Source organism: Mycteria americana, chromosome 3 (assembly GCF_035582795.1).
Source record: "Mycteria americana isolate JAX WOST 10 ecotype Jacksonville Zoo and Gardens chromosome 3, USCA_MyAme_1.0, whole genome shotgun sequence".
NCBI classification, from domain to species: Eukaryota; Metazoa; Chordata; class Aves; order Ciconiiformes; family Ciconiidae; genus Mycteria; species Mycteria americana.
The window spans coordinates 66,533,652-66,557,978 of record NC_134367.1 but is presented as its reverse complement, the minus strand read 5'-3'; the positions used below and the strand labels follow the sequence as shown (position 1 = coordinate 66,557,978).

Here is a 24,327-nt window from a genome sequence, read left to right as displayed (position 1 = left end):
CCCCTCCTTCCCGCCTTCGGCTGGTGGCGGCGGCGCCCCTGGCCTCCCGCCGCGGCTCCTCCCGGGGCCCCGCCGGTGCCGGCCGGCTGCAGCGCGGCGCTGCTCGCCCCCCTCCTGGTGACCCCGGCCCCGGGCTTCGTCCCGGCGGCTCCGGCGCTGGCTGCCGCCCGGGCAGGGGAGAAGGGGTGTCAGCGTGCGGGGCCGGTGGCTGCTGGTGTTTTCCCAGTGCCTCTGCCTGGCAGAAGTCTAACTCGGTGGGGAGAGGGTGTCTGCAGCGAGGGCGGAGGGGAGCGGGCTGGCTGTCAGCACTTCCAGCGCGGGGAGATTTTAGCTGGGAGATAGCGCGGTAATCCTGAGGGAGGGCTGGGTGGGTTTGTTTATATGTTTATGCCGGGTTTGCGCTAGACTTCGGATCAGCCGGGCTTCTGACGGTTCAGCCCACATGCCTGATTAATTCTTTTCTATGTGCATGGGAAGACCTCAGTAAATAGAAACCTGCATATACTTTGCAGCTGGTTTTGTGTCTCTCGGTTCTCCTGAGCTTCTGTTCTGTGTGCAGAACTGATCCCAAGTTTGCATTTGCAACTTCGTATGGAGCACAAACAGCAAGATCCAGATTCGGCCTCGGATTCTTAAGTAGTGGCGGTTTGGGGAGGTTTTGGTTAAGTTCCTCTCTGAGCCTGTAAAGTGGCCCTCAGAAGCGACTAATTGTACAGCTACCCAGAGCTATAGGAAAGGTTTTTTCCGAGCGTGGTCCAACTTCGGAGAAAGGATCACGTAAAAATGGTATCTGCTACATGGAGTTTCATTTCTGCATGTCCTAGCTTCCCACAGACCAAGTGAAAGATGGCTTGCAACATCAGCTTAGCTTTCTCAATGCGTTGGAAACATTCAGGAATCCAGAGAACTGTGTTGCAACTTCTGTGGCAGCTGTGTAAGGTACAAGCCTAGCCTAAAAAGGATCGCTGCTCGGAGACCACCGATAGTTTTCTTCTAAATGGAAGTAGAAAGCCTGCTTTGCGTATGGCACGCTTACGAACAAAATTGATAAGGAAGGCGTGTCACAGATGAGATTCAAAGAGTATGAACCCTGTATGGGTAACTTGCCTATTTCATTGCAGATTATTCCTTACGGTATATTTCAGTATACGGTTCCTCCAAAGGCGGGAACCATCATCACCCTGACCAGAAGGCTATTCCTGTGCTTCGTAAGGGTTAGGCTAAAGTTTTGTGATAACCAGTTAGACTTTTTTGGTGCTTTGTAACTGCTTGGCAAACTTGAGGAGCTTTTCTTCCTCACCAAGACAGGTATATCCTTTTCTGCCAGTATAGTTATGTTAGTTTGGCATGACGTGGTGCAGTCAGACTTGAAATGGGAATGTTTTATTACTGGGGATACCTGCAGTATGGTGGTATATTACATTGATGCCCTGATAGGAAGCAGTATTTATTTATCTCTGTTTTAAAGAGGGAGGTAATTATTACTGTACACTGATGCAACACATCTAAAGGGAAGGGTGAAATGAGGCTAGTGCTGCAGTGTGCAAACCCTGACATTTTACGTGGGTCAGACATTTAGTTATTGTATTCTCTCTTCGTCATCGTTTTGCACAAGTTCTATATTTACTACTTAATTTATTTTTATTACAACTCAGTTCTTTGAGCTAAGCCTGTTATTGCTTTTAATTTGGTCATCTTTGCTCTTGTCATTGCAATTCCCAAAACTGGACGCAGTTCTTATGTTTGGCTTTCTCCATTTGGTTTTAAATGCTTTGGTAAGCGGCGTCTCTGCTGTCAAATTTAATTTTGCTACTTAACAGCTGCATTGCTGCTGCTAATATTTACTTTTCAAAGATCTCATTTATTAAGGTCAACGAGAATTAATGATGATTTTTTTCTAATATATATTTTTTAATTGTATGACATACAGCCTTCTTGTAAAGGAAGATTATTTGCCTATCGGCTGCAAGGAACTGATGTGTAGGCTGAGCATATTGACATGAAGTTGCACATAAAGACCTGTCAGTTCTCCTCTTATATACTTTCTACCTATTGTAATCTGGCCACGGAGGTTGGGTGGGATGATCAGTTGTAGTTAGCATCATGAACATCTCTATAACACAAGCCGTCAAGGCTTGTCTGCAAGTTTAACCCTGTTGCTGGCATTAAAGGGAAAGATCTGCAAAACAAAGAGAATGGTTTAATAATGCTGGCTTTGTTTGGGAACAATGACAAGGGGGATTTTTTCCTTCCCATTTTTGAAGATACAGAAGCTTCATGGAGAAAGCTGTTTGCTGGTGTGGGACTGTAAGAACAACAAGGATTGTAAATGAATTTAATTGCTTTCCCATTTACTAGATTCTTTTGCTCATAAACCTTTTCTTGTGGGGAAAAATACTGTAAACTACTGTATCTCTTGTGGTGCACAGGCAGATACAGCATGACATTATATCAGATGACTTAAGTATTTTGCTCTGGCTTTCAGGATGAGGGGATAGGACATTGTACACCTGCTTTTCAAATCATGGGTAATTTCTACTTGAATAAATGGCTTTTGTTCTCTTTGTGGGGCCCAGACAATAATTTCCTCTTGGAACCGAAGGTCCCAGGGTGACTTTTGTGATCCCAGCATGATCTTGTGTGGGAAGGACCGGAAGAGGACTAGCAAACTTCAAATCTGGGTCACAACCACTTCTTGGGAAGTAGCTGCAGACTGGCAGCTGGTATAAGCTACGCTACATATGTCCCTGGTGCTTGAGAAAATACATTGAAAGTGTGAGGGGTTTTTCTTCTGTGTACTATCATCATTTTGTTTCAAAGTTAAGTTTCCACGTAGTATCCTTCAGATAACAGGAGTCCATTAGTGTTTGTTCCTCGCTGAGCATGGGTGGGGGCGTGAGGGAGGGAAAGCAGGCAGAACAAAGCTCTTTGTCTTCAGTTAGTTGTTCTTTACAGTCATGGACTGTGCTTGCTTGCCTGGCTGTATGGTGCGTCCTTGTGTGTGTAGGATCCATATGCTCCTAGATGTAGATATGGGAGTATTAATAGATAAATGTGTCTTGAGTGCTCTGCTGTTTCTCTTTTGTTATATACTCTTTGGTATCCTGTAGTGAATGCATTAGTTCAAGTACATCCATTCATTGCACCACATGCGAAAGAACTTTCTGATGTGGCAAACTGGTCAATGATGTGCTGTATTGCAGTCTTTGCAACCCTTGCTACAGGGAAACTTCCTCATCTATCAAGAGTGGCTGGATTTCTGCCATGCCCTTCAACTGGGAGGCCTGCTTTCCAAGGGTTTTGGATTGGTGTTGCCACACGCTCTCAGAGAGTTTAGTTTCATGTACTTCAGGATATTGAAGGTAGCTTTTGGTTGTAGGTGATTTTAGTGATGCCTTTTCTAGGGTTCACCACTGATGATGGGGTTCACTGGAATGGTTCAACTCTCTCTAGTTTGGTTTGGCTGGCTTAAATTTTCCATTTACAGTGGTAGAAAAGCATCTGTTTATGATGACCCCCAACAGAAAAACTTGTGCCTGACTCTATTTCAGTACAAGGATATTTTTAAGGCCATTCAGTAAAATGCTTTCCTGACATGTATTTGAGCTTTGCATGATGAGCAGAGTGTTGTGCCATAAGAAGGGATATCAAAATACGATGAAATGTGCCCCTATGGGGCCAATGACTGGTTTATAACTTACGGTGGTGGGAGGCACTAATGGCTCAAAGTGGTTTATAAAATTCAAGTGCAGTATGCAGTACTCGTGACCTTAGTTTAACTGCACTAGCCACGTCTAGAGAATTAATTAGATTCAGTACTTTTTTAAACAGTCTTTCATCAGGTTTTCATTAAGCTTATGTGCGTTGCTGTTTTGCGTGGTGTTTTGTGATATGTTTCCAGCATCCAGCTGCCGTAATATGGTTCAATTGAACTTGAATTCAACTTCATTGAACTTGCCTAACAGCTTTTCATCTTCTAGCAGTGTGCATCTGTGGCTGTGACCTAGCATTAGGTGATGTAGTTTTCATCACTTTCAGTTCTTAAACCTCAGGGTGGGTGAGGACAAGCACCTCTTTGAAGTGATCAGAGCTCATCATGATGGCAGCAGAGAAGTCTTGCGTGAATTACAAGGGCAGCTCTTGGGAAACGCTGTGAGGCCTTAGACAGTCATTGTTTTTATAGGGCATGAAGAAGGACATTTTTTCCATTAATATTTGTCTTCTACCACCTGCAGATACTTCTGCAAAAATTAATATTGCTGTTCTTTTCTGTGAATCCTAATGGTTTGACAGACTGGCAGGCTGTCCCTTCCATCTTCTATGCTATTTATTTTTAGTCTTTCTGAAGAGATGTTTTGAGAGAAATGCTGGGAGGTTAGCCTAATGACAACTTCTGGTTCAGTTTCTGCAGTAGTAGGATGGGGTTTGGCCAGTTGTACCTCCTATTCTCACAAGAAGAAACTGATCCTGTGGGAGGGAGGAAATGCTACCTCCTAATTAGCGTTGTTGTTGTTGTTGTTTAAAATCCTTCAGTGTTTGGTTTTAAAGGCACAGCATAATCATTTGATGTTCATGCAGAACGTGTATACATATGTATGTATTTTTTTCAAGTTTAAGCGCTTTAATGAAAGAGAGCTGGGGGGATGGGAAGTATGGCTTTCTATTTGTCTGCATGTTGTAAGGACAATCCAGTTTACACTTCATCTCCTGCTATTTTGTTTAGTAAGTATTTTCCACTCTTTGTGTGTAAGGCAGTACTGGAGCACGTTTCCTGCTTTAGCCGAACAGGAAGCTTTATTCAGCTTATTCCTAGGGAAACCCCTCCTCCATCCCTAGCCACCAAAAGTGAGCATTATTCAAGACAGTATCAGCAGCAGGCAGGAGATGAATGGGCTGGCTGACTTTCTGGGCTTTCTATAGCTTCTGGTGTAAGGAAAGAGTGTACAAGATATCTGTCATCTTGTAATAACAAGAAGAAACCTTCGTTAGAAAAAGGTTTAGAAAAAAACCCCAAACCAACGAAAACATTTCCCCCCCCCCCCCCCCAAAAAAAAAAAAAAAACCACCCCAACAAAAACCCCAAACAAAACCACCAAAACAAACAACCAAACCGCAAAACCAACCACCAAAGCCATAGCGTGCTGTTGAGGAAGCTTTGGTCAGAAAGGACTGACTTTCAGGGGAAAAACTGTTCTAACAGTATTTGGGAGCTATGGTTTGGCCATGTTACTCTACAGATGCTTCAGGTGATGGTGTGCAATGGTACTTTTCTTCTCTCTGTTGCTGTGTAATATGAAGATTCAGCAGCAAAGTTCAAACCATGTTAAACAGTTAATTGCTAAGTTCCCCTCAGAAAAAAAAAAAAGTATTTTCTCTTTTACCCTGTTGTAATTATTCAGATTGGTGCTCAGAAGCAGTATAACTCTTGTTTTATTTAGCTAGTGCAAGACTAATTATCTGTGGAAATTCAACCTGATCCAAAGGAGATTTTGTTTGAAATAAGCAGGAAGAAGGTCTGAGTTAGAAAAAGATTTCCCATGGGGACGGTGGGCCAAGTCGCTGTCCTGCTGAGTGGCAAAGCTCCAGCTGAATTCAGTTTGATGGGGGTTTGGCTTGCTGTTTTGAAAACAGTTGACACTCTTTGGCTGAAATTTAGAGCTGCTTTGTACGTTGCTCAGAACCTATTATACACCACCTATGAACATTTATTTCTCTAGATCTTATGATTGGCTTGATCATTCAGGAAAATGGTGTTTAGGAGAGGTAGTTAATGAATTAAACATACTTGTATTTAGTTGTTTTTAATTAGGATCTATTTTGAAGGTTCTTAGGTATTTTAGGGTACAATAAAATGTCCTCAGAAGTTTCTCTTCCTATTAGTATTGGCACAGTCTCAGGTTGGTTGAGTGCAAGCTAGTAATCTTGGTCTTGTGGGCTTCTCTCCTAAGCTGCTAATGTGAAGTTCCTGCAGAAGAGGCATTTTTTGGGTGAACCTATTAACAAACACAAAACAACACAGTGGAAAGCCACTGAAATTCCTCAAAACCTCCGTCCTGGAATTTAACCCAGCCTCTAACGAGCGGAGAGTCAGATGAGGCTTTCAAGGGGGATGGGGAGCAGATTATCCCACACGTGCTTAGTGATTCCTGCACCTTCCTCTGAAGCGTTTGGTGCCGGCTGCCATCAGCCACGGGATGCTGCGCTTAACGTTGCCAAGGCCAGACTCGCTACGGTAATTCCTGGCCTTTTTCCGTATTTCTGGGTGAAGGAGGGGCAATTTCCCTTTCCTCACCTTTCTTTTTTTGCCCCTGTGTGTTCAAATAAATGATATGATAACAGGAACCAAAGCACAAGCCCTCATTTATCAGGAGCATTAGTGCACCACAAACAGCAAGGGAGATTGAGAAACAGAAGGAATTAAAAAACGCACATTGAAGGCTTGGCAATTATGCAAAGTCCCAGTTTCTTTTGTAGTTGTAAACTAGCTATCAGCAGGCGAGATCAAAGCTGTCCACCCTAACAGTTAACAAGATCAATTAAACATGGTAATTAAATGTTGTTCTCGGCTGTAGGTTTGATAGGAAACCTGCGGGTTGGATGGCAGTCTCCAGAGAGCCTGGATGACACGCCACTTAAGAGACTAGAAGAAATATCTTTCTACCTGTGGGTTAAGCACAGATTAATGTGGGTGGACTTGGCAAGTTGTTTGTATTAATATCATACTGTGTTTTAGTTGGGCAGGGCTTCTTCTGGCTTCAGGCTGTCGTGTTTTTTTTTCTTTGTCATCTGTGAATTATGGTGTGTTATGTTAGGTTGTTTTTATTTATTTATTTATTGGCCTCTTGTCCTTTAATCAGCATTGTACATAGGAGATTTCGTTGCCCTTTGAGAATTATGAGTAGTTAGCATACAAACGTTTAAGGTCCTGCTGAACGTGGTTGAGCTTACATCAGCGTGCAGTCTGGAGGGAGGGGAGTAATGCCTGCCGAGAGAGGCAGTGCCGAGTAATTGCTTTGCCATAACTCCTCTTGGTAATTTCCCCGTCAGAGCCACTGGTCTACACACCTTTTAGGTTAAGGCCTGATTATTTTTTTTCCCTTCCTCTTCTCTTCTCTTCCGCCTTTTCTTTGATAGCTTAGGCTCCCCATCCCAGGTGTGCTCTGAGCCGCCACTCCAGCTCCAGTCCTGCCTGCTCTGAGGTGTGACAGTTTCAATGTCCGCTCCGCATCTCACCACCCATGTCGTGCCTGATGAAACTGGCCTTGGGCGTCTCCCCTTCCTCAAGTACAACGCTCTCTGCATGCCTGATAGTTGGTAGGACTTGGGAGGAAGGAGGTGAGGGGATGGGAGGTAGAGACAGGAGAGGGTGAAATTTGATGGAGCATCTGGCTTTCTCAGGACAACCCCTTCTCACCCCTCCATTTCATACCCCTCGGTGTTAGCCCCAGCGTAAGACCTTCCTGGCTGGGGTTGTGCCACAGTGGATAGCACCGTAGTAATAGTCTTAATCCTGTCTGGGTATGTCCCTTTGTTCATTTTTAACACTTCCCTTGCAAGCAGAGAGATGCCTATTGCTCTGCTATAAGAGTACAAATCAAGAGCAAAACCATTTACACCATTACAGTGGTGGAAGTGAGAGTATCCAGGTATTACTCGAAATAAAAACCTCAAAGGAAGTCACTTTAATGTATATCTATGGCTGAGTACTTAAAACTTTTGAACTTAAAGGACATTTTAATGTTTCAGTAGGTTTAATTTCCCTAATCTACATGTGAGCAGCAGTTCTGTTTTAATCTGAAATTTAACATCTTGACAACAGACAACATCTACTAACCAGTAGATCTGTTAAGTTAGTTGATTGGATATTCCTTTTACTGTAATCAGTCTAAGCAAATTTTGATTAAGATAAGATTGTAATTTTTTAATTAACTTAGCTCCTACTTTTCAGAGATTAGGACTATAACAGATGCCTCCTGAAGTAAATTGGAACTATAGATGCTATGTGAAGAATTAAGCCACTTAATTTTTCTACTAGCCATAAATACTAATGTAAATCCTAATGGAAAAATGATAAAGTAGAGACTTCAAGCATATTGAGTAATAGTGACAGTGGTGTTTTTTTATTTTTTATTTTATTTTTTCTGGTTGAATGGCCAAGTGGAAAATGAAAATAAGACTTCTCCAGAATATTCTAAATGGTAATGTGTTGTACTTGAATGCTCTTCTTTCTCCTTGCTCCTCCCTGTTTTTTTCCTTTTTAGTATCAAAATACTGGCTACAGAGGACCTCTTATCAACTTTTAAATGGTGAGATCAATATTGCTGCTCACTGGCTTACATATATATTCTTCTGTGTCCAGTGGTCACATTGGTGAGCTTTCTCAACAGCTTGGGTCAGAGTAAGAAAGCAAGCTTAGTCTTCCTCCTGGCAAACGGGCATCTGTCTTCTGTTTTCTACTTTGGTGAGTTTTGGCTTTTGGCGACAGATGGAGTTTGCGTAGGGGAAGCTCAGCAGAACCTGAGAGGGGTGCTTTGTGGGTTATCTCTAGTGGCACCTTTTGTTCCTGTTGTATGGGAGGAAGGAGCTCCCCAGTGAGTGGTGTTGGCTTTCCCTTCCTATTCGGTATCTAGTTGATGCTAAGCAACTGAATCTGCTTGAGTGGCTTGAAAAACCAAGTGATGTTTGGCTAATGCAGTATCTTTAAATGTTAAAAAGAAAACCTCAAAATGGTGTTAGCCACATTGTCATTAGAGGCGCTTAAACATTTTGAATTAGAAAAAAGAAGCCAACTACCAGGAGATGGGAAGAAGCTCTTACAAAACTTATCTAAAACATTCCCTTTTTTGTTAGCTGTGGTACTTGGTCTTCAATTTAGAAGAAAGACGGCACAAGCAAAGCTTGATTGATTACACAGCAAGATCCCACCCCACTTATTCTGGACATCATGCAAATAAAATCCTTTTTTCTCTAATTTTGAATGATTTTTTCCCCCTCCAACATATGTACTAGACACTGAAAATGTTTCTTTGCAGAAGTCCAAGAATCCAAGAATTTCTAGAAATAATCACTCTGTAAGATTGAGAGATATGTTAATGTGTATATGAACAATAATGCAATGAAGTGTATGATTATAGTCTCCTTTATACCATTTTGATTTGTAGTGTTGGAAAGATGGAGGCCCTATTTTGTGAACTTCAATGTTTTAAATACGAGAAAGAACTTAGTAAGTTTGTTCTACATGTGTTATGAGGGAGAAAGAATGAAAATACTGTAATGTTCATAATATGCCTTGGTGTGTTCATTTAGATGCAGTTTTCTAAAACGTGTTCATTAAACTATTTCCTTGTTCTTTTAAAATAAAGGTAGGTAGGTACTGTGTGGTTCCTCCTGCTAGCTTTTTTTTAACAGCACGTGTATGTGATAGAAGATCAAGAGTATTGTAAGGTATAAGCATATTTATCACAAAAAGTCAGTTTGCATGGCTGAACGCATGCCGTAGGGAACGGGTAGGGTAGGAAATAGAAGGGCGATAATGGGGGAATAGCAGGGTTTTGTACCAGTTGTGTTTGGGAGCTTGATGGAAGCCAAGATATGGGAAACTGGTATAGCAACTGCTCTCCGGTGGGGCCAGCGCTCTTCCCCACATCTCTGGCTTCTGCCCTCGCGGTGGGGAGCGTGTGCAGTCCTGTTGGGCAGGCTGGGACGGCCCGAGCCCGGCGGGGAGCAGTCCCACGGAGGTTGGGGGGGCCCTGACCCCGTCAGGCTGCAGCTGGACTCGGCCCTGGTTGTGCAATGTATGCCGAAGCGGCTCTGCCTCCTCGCTTGCCGAAATCCCGGGTAGTATCGTGTAGGGTTTACCTTGGCCTGGGGAGGCAAGCAGTGATCTAACAAGGGTGGTTTAAATGTAAATGGATTGGTATAATTGATTTTGAATTTAGAGTTGCAGTAATAATTATATAACTACTACATTATAAAATACACAGAATTGTAATCTATAATCATGATCTTTACATTCAGGAAAGACAGGAAAGCTGGAGAAAATGAGGTGAGCGTGAGCCAGTTCTCTTGCCCTGCCTTGCTGTGGTGGTCAATGGTGGGTCAAGGCCGCCCTTCAGCAAGAAGTTGCCTGCACGGAGAGGAGGGAGGCTGTGCTTGCTTGGAGGTTGTCCTTGCTGAAGGAAGGTGAAACCGCAGTGTTGGCCTACTTGCGATCACAAATTTCCTTAAAATGTTAGAAAGCACTTTTTTAGCACAGCCACAATGCAGATTTAACTGTGAGCATAACGCTCTTTGCCCTGAGAGAGTCTAGTCTTAACACATACAAGTCAAGCTAGAAGATGGCAATTTAGTTGTGTGGTTTAAAAAGGTCTGTGTTGAAGAACCCAAAGTTTCACAATAGTTATGGGCCTTCTTGAGGTCTAGAGGAAGAGCAGGTAATTAGAAATCCACGGAGTGTTTGCCTGAGGCGAAGAATACCACAAAAACATAGAGCTCTTGGTGTTTTTTAGTTTGTCATGTTACAAAAGCTTCTGTTTGTTCCGTATCTGTTACAGAGACATTGTGTCTACTTGATGGTAACGAAGACCAAAACCATCTGCAGTACTTATTATCTTGCCTGCTCCCACTCGTTGCTGAGTTTGGCTTGAATTCTGTAATTTGTGATGTCCCCTCTGAAGAGCATGGTATGTAACATGGGAGGGAGTGCTCTTTGAGGCTTGTTGTTTTGACCCTGTTGCTCTAACAGAGCATGTTTTCCTCTCCCACCCTTTTTCCCAACACGCAAAATACAGTAGGTTTTTCCTTACAAACCATTTTGTTACTGTTGGAAACCTTGCTGACAAATTGTGAAACTTGCTGCAGTCTGGAAATAGCTACAGCTTGTAAACAGTAGGATGAAGAGCAGGTAATTTAGCATTGTACATAGAGATAATGTGCTGCAGGTTAACACATCAAATATTTAAATGCTTTAAATGCATTGTGTAGTACAACTGGTAGAGAAATGAATTATGTCATGATAGACAAAAGCTTGTCCATTTTTGCTCCCGTCAGCTTGGCGTGTTTGTGCTCTGTTGATTTTGTCACTAGTTATGTCTGTACACATATGGTATTTCTAATTTAGATTATTATTAGTGGCTTATAAAAATAAAATATGAATAAGCTTAATTCTGAAGACAAGTGAAAGCATGGGTATATTTTTGGTAAAAGTTTGAATTTACCAGAGAGAATCCCAGAATATCTGAGCACTTAACAGAAATAGCAAGTTGGAAAAATGACTGATGGACAAAAGGCAGATCCCACCGAATAGCAGGCTTCAGGGTGAACTCTGTAGGTAAACACTGAAGTGACCAGAGTATTTCTCATCACTCAGCCTGAAAGTCCTGCGTGATCTTGGTTAATGGTAAAGCACAGTCTCCGCTTACAGGGTGTTGTAAAAGATACTTGAGCTGTATGCTGTTTGCTGTAGTTTCTCCACCTGCCTCAGTGGCCGTTCTTGAGCCTTTTCAAGAAAAAGTTCTTGAGGCTGCTTGATCACGTATTGAGAGCTTTGTAACTGAAAGGGTAAATGCTTTTTTTGTGGTCGTTGAAATCCCAGAATTGTGATGGCACCTCCTGAGATCATCTAATCCAACTCTCTACTCAGAGTAGGGTCAGCTTGAGCAGGGTGCTGAGGGCTGTGTCCAGTTAGGTTTTGAATATCTCCAAGGATGGAGTGTCTACAACCTGCCTGGGTAACCTGTGCCAGTGTTTGACCACCCTCACAGTAAAAAAGTTTTTCCTTATGCTTAAATGGAGTTTCTTGTATTTCAGTTTGTGCTCATTGCCTCTTGTCAAAGCATCGTAAGTGGGAACACTAATACACTCTTCTTACTGGAAGGTTGTCCAAGAGGGGTCCTAATTTGCACCCAAGATGGACAACCTGATCAAGAAAGCTGGGGTACTCTATGGCCTTAGGTAAATATCTTAGCACATTTATCTGAAAAAGGAAGGGTAAGGGAAGGTGTTAGTTAATCAAGTATCAAAGCTGGCAGGCAAAAATCATGTAATTATTTACTTGAGGACTTCTGACCTTGCGGTGCTTCTTTGGAAGAACTTTAATACTCTCAACAAAAATAGCTACTGCTTTTGTTGAATGACAAGGTAACAAACTTGGTATCAGAAAGATGGAAACTATCTCTGGTGGAGATAGTGGAAACTGTTTCCAGTGTCTCACCTTACAGATACTGTCGTCCGTGTCCCTTACAGAGTGAAAAGCATTCAGTGTTTGCAGGAGGAGTCCTGAACAACCATTCCGTGTGCTTAAGAATTTCAGCAGCAGCTTCTTTTCAAAATTCTGACAAAGATTCTTGGCTAGTTTTTTGGAAACTGTCTAGGATCTAGGTTACATTAATACAATACCCTTTTTTTTTGGTTGTAGTCAGGAGCTTTATTAAGCAGGTTAGAAAAGATACCTTATAGTTCTGTTCTTCATCTTGCTTGGGACAAGCAGGTGAACTCCAGTGAGAATTATGGGAAACACCTTTTTCATTATCCACAGCAGCAGTTGATCAAATAAAGTAGTCCCTCGGTATCCTGAGTTGCTGCTAATTAACACATTTTCCTGTCCTTCCCCTAAGTAAGCACCCTTTTAGGCTGAGTTAATTGGCACGACTTTGTACATGTGATGGTGCTTTAAATGAAATTTGTGATTTAAGGGCTAAATAAAAGCTATTGGAGAAAAATGACTTATTTTAAAATGTTTTTGTTAGACTCTAGGATTATCTGGTATTTTACATAACCTATTACTTACACACATGGATGGTAAACTATTATTATACGTTCATTTCTTTCCCAATGAAAGTTCATAAACTCTTGTTAAAGTGTCCAAATTCACATGGAGTAAGCCAAACTGGCATTTGATAAAGCTATATTTAAAACTCTTGGCAGGACTTCTCCCATATGAAAGATGTTATATGTAAGCTCTTGGAATAAAACTTTAAAAACTTTTGAGATGGCAATTCTAAACACTACCAGATCATCCTAAAATTAAGAGATTTAAATACTAGATCACAGTTTTGTGTCAGAGTTCTCTTGTCTTACGCTGTCTTTGTATTGTACATGTAAATTGATTTTTGTTACAGCACCTCTGGGAAATATCTGTTGCATAAGCTTGTAATCTCAGGTATTTGGCACCTCTGTTGCTTTCTGCTGTGGAATCTTGCAAAAAATGGGGTTCACTGAAAAGTCTGGCCTTAAGTATTTGAGCATAATGAATGATTTTTTTTTTCCCCCCTATTGTGTTTCTAAGGAGAATAGTTGTAGCCTGTGGAATACATCCTGTTTTCTCTGCTACAATGAAACCCTTGCTTTTTATTCATAATACCTACTATTTTTCTTCTTTGTTAAGGCTGCTCACATCTGACCCAGGACTTCTTAAAGCCAAAGGCTAATAGAGATGTGTTCCTTTGTTTTTTTTACCAGGGAGGAAAAGGTTGGTTTGGTGTGTGTTGGTTTTTTTTTTCTTTTTTTTTCTTCTTTAAACCAGTTTTCCCTGTGGTGTTTTCAATCAAACCTTGTGTGTGTCTGTCTCTCTCAAAAAAACCCCCAACAAAACCCCAACCCCCCAAGCCCCCAACAAAAAAAAAACCAAACAAAAAAGCCCCCACCAGATGAAAACAACTGATTGACTTTGTCCAAACTGTAAGAAAAGCAAAGAAGTAAAGGCATCGTATCCTAAATGCATATATTCTGATTTTGTTTTTCTAATCTGTATCATTAGTAGTGCAGATCAAGAACCTAACCCACAATCATTTTTAAGGTGATTATATTCCTTGATATACATTTTTATGTAAGTAGATCATATAGCTAAAATCTTCTTTTTTGCCTGTTTCTTGTTTGCTTTTAAGGTCAAGAAGATACAGAGGGGCGAAAGTCTGGGTTGACTTATGATTTACATTTTCCAACATCAGTTTTGACCTTGAGTTGCTAAGTAGGAACTTGGAACAAAAGAGCTTTAGAGAAGTGGTTGATGGATGGGTTGTAATATTGAAGTCTCCCTCCCCCATGCTCACACCCTCGGAGCTCAGTCCCTCTGACTGAAGCGCTCTCTTCGTAGCGAAGAGCCCGCTTGCTTCAGGAGTTAAAAATGCTGAGGCTGGCACTTTGGCAGTGTGTTTATAATAGTGACGACGTAGGGACGAGAGAAAATGTGAAAAGTGTGTAGGTAAGTTTTGATTTTTTTCTTTTGGGGGGAGGGTATCCCCCAATGCTTCCTAATTAGGTCGTTGTTTTAGATCAACATTTTGCCTATCTGTTTCATAGGAAATGCTATTATATTTCTCTTACCTCCTCTCTGCAAACAGCTTGCTTTGTGTATGGGTTGTGGTACATTTTTTAATTACTCTTTTATAAAAAATCTTTTTGAACCCTATCCCCCTCCAGCTTTTCCACATTTATTTCAGTAGCTCTAGGTATTGCAGGTTCGTGTTTTGGCAAAATTGCTGATATTACCCCTCATTCTTCTTCACTGAAATGCTCTAAAACCAGAGAGGTGGTTGTTTTGGGAGGAGAGGGAGTTACCAGCAGTGGAAGAAACAGCCTGAACGGTGGTATATCCAGGGATGCTCTGAAAGCTGGATTTTGCAATATTGAAATTTGAAAACGGAGTTCCTCCTAACTAAGGATTGCCCTTGAGTTTTTAATCAAGCTTTATTAATATTCAGTAATGAGTATGGTGTAAGAGCAGGATTGCTGTAGAGCAGTAGTGGGGCGAGCGGTGCCATGTCAGGCTGGCACTGTGGCTCCCAGCTGGGCTTCTGCCAGCGGTCTGGGGTGTCCTGAGATCAGAAAGCGCGGGAACATGGCTACCTGTGCTGTCATACCCAGTTGATGTCTCCTTTGTGTTTAATTAGTTAATCTGTTTTGGCGTGGATGAGAAAAGGTAAAGTGGTTGGTTACAAGAAGGGATGGCACAAATGGAAAGTGATGGATTGAAAAGAAAATGAGCATGAGGTAGGCATTGGTCCCATTGAACTCACAAAGTTCTGTCCTCTGCAGCCATCTTGCTGTCAAGTTAGCTTCTCATGTGTGTTGTCTTACTGTTGCCAGTGGGAGTTTTGTTTGTATGCGAAACAAAAATAAACAGATGAAGAGGAGGGATAAAAGTGTCACTTGTTTTGCTGCAGGGAATTTTAGGAAAAAAAAAGAATGTGAAAAATCAACAAAAGTTGAAATGCTGTGGATGAAATCCTCGGAGTACTGCCGATGCTTAGAGTGCTTGTGGTTGCCAGCATCCCTGTGAGATCTCTAATAATGACTAGCACTCTTGTACTGTAAGCTTGCAAGTTCTCCTCTAATATAATGATTTAAGGCTTACCTGAAGGTCAGAGATCTACCTCTGCAAGTCTTGAAGAGACAGATCTTGATTTTGGAAACTGGAAATACTCTTACTGAATTTATGGATGCAGAAGAATGGACTGATGCACAAAGAACTGGGAAACCTCTGATGAAAGTACCACCAACACCACAAAAAAAAAAATTAAAAAATCCTTAAATGGAAGAGCAACATCCCTTCTTTGAAGGCTGATGTTTCAACGTGAGCCACAGCGTAGATATGGCCATCGTGATGTGGCCATAGCTATAGCTAAAAGGCATTCTCACTCGCAGATGTCAAAAGGGCTTTGAGGATGACAGAATTCCCATTTTACAGTTAAGACAAAGAAAATTCAGGAAGGTCAGGTGGCACGTCCAAGTAAGCTATTATCAGAGCCTGCATCTCAGTCCTGGTGAAATAGGATATTGCAATGGATTAAGCTGCTCTCCAATTCGTAGGCTGCCCAAGCTTGGTCTGGCTGGAATTGGCTTGCCTGCTGTTGAACTTCACTTCGATCAGTTTGGCTTTGATGAATAGGACATCAGTGGCCAAACCTATCCACCAGATCTGAGGAGGAAGGGAGTAGGAGTGCCTGGTATTTTGCAGACTTGGGCTGATCGTGACGATTAAGGCAACTTTAATGATAAAGAAAAATAAATTTTTTCCTGTAACATTCCATGACATTTACATACAAGGCATTGCTTTTCACCCCGGCATTATATGAAATTAGTATTTTTATTATCATTGTAACATTTCATTTTAGTGCACTAGGAAATTCACCACAAAAGTAACTTCTCTAATGATCAATAGTGGAATGGTCTGAAGGTGTCTTGGATTACCTGTTCACCTGCCCGGCTACGTGCCTGCCCAGAGGCACACTCTGCAACATCGTGGTTCATGCTTGCTCCTTCAAATCCAGCTGGCCCTGGCAGCCTTCTGGCTGGTCTGCTGGTTAGTGCCTGGGCTGAAAGCTTTCCTTCTGCTTCAACAATCCTCAAAAGCCTTCCTCAAAAATCCCCACTTTGATTAAATCTAACAATGCCTTGCAAACAAATCAAGGATGGTTTTACCATGTAAATTGGTAAAGGATTACAATGTACACGTACATACCAAAATTACTTAATGAGGTATGTCTGAGGATTTCTGTGGAAAGGGTCAAATGCTTTTTGACTTCGGTTAAGTAAATTTCAGAAAAGATGTGTATGTGATATCCCCAGTGATTAATTGCTCTCAAATACTTAGCCCAGCTGAGTTATGTAATATGAATCTCTGAAGGATTCCCAATAAAAAGTTTCTGAATGGTAGATGGAAATGTCTTCAGTGGCTTTTGAAATGTTAGACGTGGAAAGTGCTAATGGGAAAAATATTTTTACATCACTCCTAAGATAAAGATAGAGTTTAGAAATTTTTAGGGCCTTGAGTTTAACTCCCACTGATTTAAAAACTTGAGGCTTTGCTATAAATTGTTCCTTCTGCTTTTGGCAGAACAAAAGTAGAGTGTATTTAAAGGAATTAGATTAAGGCTGAGGAGTGAAAAGTACCAAACTGAAAGGTGTGTGCCTAATTCCAACGGCCGCATGTGAAAATCTGCTATGATACACTTCAGATTGTATGATAGGGTGCTATTTCCGAGTACCCCAATGAGGGTATTTTTTTTGGCAGCAGGGTAATTAACACTTTTTCTTCGTTACATGGAGTCCTAAATTGTTCAGAGTGCTTTTGCTGGCGACCAAGAAATTGGAAATGGACAAACACATACTGAAAAAATCTTTAGAATAATATATCTAAGCTGAACATGTAGAAGTTTTCCGTACGTATAGAAAATTCAAATGAAATTTCAAGGTTCACGATACCTGTACTAATACTTGAAAATCACAGAAAAAGTTAGGAATTTTCTTTGGTTTTGGTTGAAAATGGAGGTTGCAAGAGTGTAGCCTTTCTGAGGTGGTTGGAGGCAGGAGGGGGTCCCCCCCTCAGGAGGGGGTCCCAGACCACCGAGATCTGCATTGCCTGGGGAGCCCTGTGCCTGCTGCATGTAGGGGATGGGTAAAATGAACAGTTTCTCTACTTAGGCGTAAAGGAAATACAGTAAAACATTTGTTGTGGTAAAGGACAACATACCTGAACACATGCAAGTGTGAGATCTCCAATCCAGATAGGCAGACAGGCTGTGCTTATCTTGCCTGCGTTGTTCGCACTCACTACCTCAAAAACAGCTTTTGATGATGAGGCTGCCGACATGCTCGCGTTACTCTGTATGACGTGCACTACCGTGGTCGTGTTCCCTTGCCTTGGGCTTTGTTTGTCCTTCGCTCGTTGGTCAACTTCTTGAGTGGTATCAGGCCACCCATGTTTTCAGCCCTGTTTACATGGTGGCTTTCAGGTCTTAATTGCCTGTGCCCAGCTGCGGCAGGAGCAGTTTGGCCCGTCCGTGCTGCGTCGGTGCAGCTCTGCGCTAGCTCACAGCAGTCCCCCTTGCTCTCCCCCAAGAAGCGGCAGTCCAGACAGACCTGTCCAGTAAGCTACTGGTGGGACCACTCCCGCTTCAGTTACAGACTGGTTTCTTCTTGGATGCTGGGAAGATCTTGGTGTTGGTGCAAATAAAAATAAAATCAGACCTAATCTGTTTGTGCTCGGGTGACTAACATGACCAGTATTAAGTGCAGCTGATTGACTTGCTGGTATTCTGTTTTCCCTAGAGGGCCATAGCACAGACCTTGAGATACTGGGATGCTGTAGTAATGGTGCTTAAGTAATTATTAAAAATAAAAAGAAGAGAGTTTTTGCTAATCTAAGAATGTAGTGCAGCATTTTTGTGTGTTCAGTGTTGTTTTTTAAAGGATGCCCACTTCTGCAGTTCATCATGCAAGGCAGTGCTGCCCTTTCTGTTGTGGGGGAAGATGGATCTTTTGAAATGCTTCAGCTGGTGACCAGTAGCTTCTTGCTGTAGTGTTTTACTTGGTTGATAGTTGGCCTATTCAGAACCTGATGATTAGATATGCAAGAGAGTACTGAGAAGCGAGGAGGGAAATGCACCATCTTTGAAGCCATGAAGCAGTAATGGTTCCACCAGCCTCGAGCTCCAAGTCAGGGTGTTAAAACAGGTTTGGATTTCAGGGAAGCAAATGTCTTGCAGAACTGGAGTTTATAAGCTCTGAAAATCACATGTGTTTTATTTTTATGCTGAGGAAAGAGACATTAGCTCATACTTGCATTCATTTAAAAAGTCATTTACTTTTTGCTCTTCTGTCTTGGTGTGCGTATACTCACAAAAAAGAAGCAGTGACCCAAAGGGAGCGCTCCCGTGACTCCACAGAAGGATGGGCAAAATCACTGGCTGGCACAGAGGCGGCACAGGACACGCGTGGGGCACCTCGCAGCTCCTGATGAGCAAATGTGGGGAATGATTTGAGCAAGCACGGCCAAATGCCGCCACGTGGGGCTGCTGCCAGTTAACAGGAGTTAGAGCAGCCCCTGGTTTTGGTGGCATTTGAGAGAAAAACATCAAATGGGAGCCAGCTCTGGTGCTTTGTGGGCCATCGCTTTATGACCAGTTGGTGTTGGCAGTACCTCCTTCCACCTCTTCAACGCCAGTGGCAACATTTTGAAAAAGTATCCGATTCCAAAATAAATGTGCACATGCAGATTTGCTGAGAATTAACACGAATTGTGAAATGAAAACAGATTTAGTTATTTTGGTGTAAGTTGGTATGTAGTTCAACTCTCCGTAACCACTCCCAAAGGATATAATAAATACTGAAGTGTTTAAATGTAAGGCTTCATATTTTCTTTAATAAATGGTTTTGAATAAAGTGTCCTGAACTATTGTTAACTGTGTAGAGCAGTTAATGGTATGAGTATGTTTTCAGGATTTTTGTTCAGCTTATGGGTTGATAGTCCACAGTTTGGAGGGGAAAAAAAAAATATCCCTGTCTGTTTATAAATCTAAAATAGATTTTTTTTTTAATTAAATACCATTAGATAGCAATTTATTGTCTTAAGATCAGATTTATAGTGGTGATGTTTTTAGGGTTTCTTTTTTTTAAAAGCTCTCCTCACAGTCCTTAAAATAAAGCATGTTGTACTCTCTCTCAACCCCTGCCTCCTCCAAAAGAAAATATTTTAAAACATTATTTTTAGCTCAAAAGTAATTCAGAAATTACAGGTTGAGTTTTATTAACCTCCTTCCCAGCCCGCTGCTACCTATAAGCATGTGTGGCCTGGTCTCCTATATGGAGTAATTCATGTTATTGCCAGCTGAGATCTGTTCTGGGTAATATAATTCCTCAAAGTAATGCCTTTTTATTTCTGAAACAGTGAATGTCTCAGCACCATGTGTTTATGATGAGAGTGATATTTTCAACCGTAACAGTGTTACTCTAATTTACACGCATGGAACGACACTCTTCATTTGTAATCTTTTGAGGCAATTGGTCTTATTCTTGCCATAATTAAAGTTCAGCTGAATAATTATGAAGACTAGCCAAGCTTGTCCTTGCTTTATGTATTGTTTGCTTGTTTTTATGGTTGCAACTTACGTTTTTGACAACCAGACCCTGAAGCAGAAATAGTAAACAAGCCCCAGTTGGCATATTTCTAAGGTTAGCTAAGCAGCAATGAAAACTGTGACAGCTATTGAGTAGTGGGAGTAGCAACTAAGCTGGGTTGGAGTTATTTGAAGCCATACATTGTGTTCATTCGTATGTGGCAGTTCCTCCATATCCTGCATGTAGTTCTGTTCATTTGTTTACGCTGTAGGAAATAAATTACATTTTTAAGATCAGCAGAGCTTCAGAAGTTATTTACTCACAAGCTTTATTTACAATAGAAAAGGTACAAGTTTTTACGAACAAACTGTAATGAATCTGTATAATATATGTATCTCACTGATCAATATCAGATGTCTAGTACTGATTTTTTTCATCGGCTTTGCTAATTGTAGTGAATATTCTTAAGTTTTTGGCAAAGTTAGTATTGTAAGTATTTGCAATTCTTAAATTCTGGAGACGACACCTAAAAAACCTGAGTGGTTCTGATTTGTTTTCTCTCGGCACCTCCAAGTCCCACTCGGTACATACCACTGTGTACCATTTTACAGTGGGGAACGGGGGTGGAGGTTGGCTTGCTCATCCCCTTCCCTCACTTATGGGATGAGGAGTGTACAGCTCATCTGACCGTAACTGGAAACAACTGCTGAACTTTCCTCTGTTAATTACCCGTTCATTGAGGACTGCACTGCTGTAGCATCTGGTAGTCATTATATCCTGTTTAATAAGAAGCCAGTAGGAAAAATATAGGAGGGAGAAAAACAGTGAGGTATTGGTTTAGAGCACAGAATTGATAACAAACGTTCTATTTCTGGTTTCTTTGCTGCCACGGAAGCCTTGCACCTTCCTACAAATAACGTAAATGTCTTTCATCACCTGTTAAATGAAGTCTGTGCCTGCTGCTTGCAGGTGCTTTGATTATTTTTAGTTTATGCATGTATCAGTAGAAAGCTTTGAAAGTTCTTGGTTTTGCTTTTTCATTCCTCTGCCCGTGATGTCGTATTTCTTTGTTGTTTTTTTTTTTTTTTCCCCAGCCATCAAGCTTTGTCAAGCTTTTCTCTAGATGGCTTTTCACTTTACTTTTTTACTGTGCCCTGTAGCCCAGCGGCACAGGGAGCAGAGAGAGGCTCCAGCAACGCAGAAGTGGGAGCCTGCATCGCAAGGCTGCGGGAGGTAGCACCAGCTGCTCTCGGACACAAGCTTGAGAGTTGTCGCTATGCCGGTGTCAGTAGCTTCTCTTGAGCTGCCTGCAAGGTTCTAACAAAATCATAAGATGGAGCTGGGATTTTTAGAACAGTAACGAGGAGAATTTGTGCAGTGATTGTGAGAGGAGTTTATATTTTAACTCTTACTGTTTTGGCCTAAAATATAAGGGGTATGGTTGCTGCTTGTTCCCAAACAGAATAGTTATTTCACACCCTAATTTATGAACAGGTCTTCCTTGTCTGATGTGACGTGACAGAGCCATGTACAGTGTGTGTGCTTAGCTGTTGGAATGGTGCTCTGCATAAAGCTACAGCACGCTTCATTCTATGCTGATTTTTGCTTCAAACTGGCTTTTGTGTCTTTTCAGTAAGTTTCATCTGTTGGAGCATCTAAGCTATGCCCTGGTATAACCTGTCCAGCCATACCTAATACATCAGAAGAGCTTGGTGTGAGGGGTGTGTGGGAAGTAGCAGGAATAAGGCACCACTGAAATGTTCCAGACCTCTTCCAGATGCGTTTTGACCCCCAAGAGAAGGTAGAAGAACATGAATGCCCCCTTTGATGGTGGCAGCGAGCTGGTGGATGGGCTCAGCCCACCACGCTGGGTGACACCTGATCTGCGTAACTGCAGGTTGCTGCCACCCCTTGTCCTCTCCTCCTGCTGTTGCTGCAGGCTCCCTGGGCCAGATCTAGCAAAGGTGCAGTGCTAGTTCAGCCTACTGATCCGAGGGGAAACTTTGTACTAGGTTACTGGGCACAATTTTACTAGGTTAGGAGCAACGACCATGCTGGAAGTATGATGGTGCGTTCACTTCAGCAGTGCCCACCTTAACAGCTTCTGCCCTCTGTCCAGTGTGCTAGCTCAGCGCCAAACTGATCACAGAAATAAGCCAAGTTGTGAAGAAGTAAAAGAACCTGGTAGGAGCTCTTTATCTGGCATTTGCTTGCTATAAAACCATACAGATGTAACCATGTCCTTGGGAGGTTGCTGGGCCCCAGAGTCTGGACTTGCTGTCCAGTAACTTGCCTTGCAAGCTAACCCTGAATGCATAATCTCAGTTGATGCCTCCCTCCTTGGTGGTTTTTTTGTTTGTTTGTTGGTTGTTGTTGGTTTTTTTGTGGTGGTTTTGGTTTTTTTTTTTCTTTTTCCCCTTAAGGACAACAATAGACACTTTTAATGAAGTGGTCTCTTCAGACTGAAGGCAGTCAGAGTGCACGAGCTTCAGTCACTGGGCTGGTGTGAAGTAGCAGCAGTTTCTGTCCCTCCTGCTGAAGTGAAGGTCAGGGAACCAGAAAGGAGGAAATTGGGAAAGAAGCCTCCTTTTGTAGCCTGGGAGTTAGGGCACTTGGCTGGTTTGGTTAAATGTGGGTTTTGGTCTGCACGCTGGGATTTTTTTTCTGCTTTAGTCCAGCGATTTTTTTTAAATATCTTTTATTAATAATAATACAACTACTATTAATAAAAAGTTCTGTGTATCCAATCTGGGTTCTCGATTCCACATCATTTATAAATCTAATTCCTTTACCTAGGTGGCCAAGTATTTTTGGCATGTCAAAATGGAAAACTTTGCTTCCTATATTTCTCTGGAGTATAACTCCCCGCTCTCTCGCCATCACTTGTCTTTGTCTGTAGGGACTGGAATTTTCACTTAGCTGAAATTCCTGTTTCTCTCACACACCTTGAGTATTCATTAGTTTCACCTATTGAAATTGATGCCAGACCTGTGTGGCTTGATCTACTGCTGTAATTAAATGCAAATTAAACCAGTTTTGCTCAAAGTTAGTCTGCATTACAACTCATTAAAAATGCCTAATGTCTTGGAAAAACCTGAGTCACTGGACTTCTCAGCCTGGTACAACAGTCTGCAGGGGCAGAAGGCAGCTGGTTTGGAGTTCAGAGCACAGCCGATGCCTCTCAGATACTAAATAAATAGAAGACAGGATATTACCCCTTCCTGTTCGCAGCTGCTTTAATAGGAATTGAAAAAGTTTTTTTAGACTGTTATTCACAAATGATGGGTTTAATTCAACCAGAAACTAGTGCTAGTGTCCAAGCAGGCAGGTCTGCGCTTGTCATTTTTTTGATCTGTTCTGTTTTGCTGGAAACTCCGGGCTTTTAGGCTGCCCCGTAATCCTGCTTCCTTGGGAGCCGGGATGGGAGGACCGCTGCTGCTCCCTGGTCAGCCCTGCCTGGCTCTTCCTACATTCAGTGGTGTCTCACTCCTTTTGCATTAAGATCAAGTTTCCTCTTCCTGCTTGATTTCTCCCACCCTTGCACATCTCTACCCTGTTTTCGTTCTGTACATTTGCCTGTAGTTTTGATGCTTCCCAAAAAGCTCTCCTGTTCAGGACGCATTAGGGTTATAACAAGCATGCCCCTTAATATTAGCTCTCTTCTATGTAAGGTGCACGTGGGGCCTCGTTTTGAAGTGCCCCTTGGGGTGGGGAGATTGTTACTGCTCAGCACATTTTCCCTTTGCTGTGTTTGTAAGCATGGCTATCTATACAGTTTAGCTCGGAACACTCTATATGGTGACTAGTAGACATGCTGGTAGGAGTATGCATATTGGTGGGTAGCTATTTACTGCCCAGGGTACAATTATTGCTTAATTGCTTTTCATTAGAGTTGGTTTTTTAAACTGGTTCCACCTCTGTGCATGTGTTCATTTCTCAGGCTAGTCTTAAACAGCTTGGGAACCTGTCATAAGTTTGTGAAGCCAGTGCGACTCCACGGGCTGTATATCTGGGATGTTTTGGCTTGTGATCACTTTTTGGAACTTTGTTTCCCCACAAGGAAAAGACCTTTCTCAAAATCAGCACCAAACCACGATCCAAACACTGTACAAAGTTTTTTATTTTGTTTTCAGTGTCACTAATAGGAAACTGTTTATTCAAAGGAAATGGTTAAAATTAGTGTCCCTAGCGCTTGGTCATTCCTAACATTGATCCTGAGTGCTCCGATCGCAGTTTCTCAGTGATGTAGTCTGAGTCAGGATTTCTTGGATTTTAGCATGGCATGGACCTCTTCTGGTACCAGCTTTATCAAAGGACAGTAAATCTTTTTGCATCTATTGAGCAAGCGTGAATTTACTATGCCTATCCAGTCTGTAATTATAGTCACAATACCAGTGAGCGAACTGATCAAATGTTGCCTCCACAAAAGTTGAGGTGACTGCCTAGCTAGCACTGTAGTGGTTTTGACCATTAGCGATCTGTATTGTATGT

General features: G+C 42.0%; 1 protein-coding gene across 2 annotated transcripts in view; it reads left to right on the top strand.

The window, feature by feature from the left end:
* The window catches only part of NHSL1 (NHS like 1), a 189,103-nt gene that overhangs the window by 787 nt on the left and 163,989 nt on the right, over nucleotides 1-24,327 (top strand). The gene's annotated exons all lie outside the window — the stretch shown is intronic.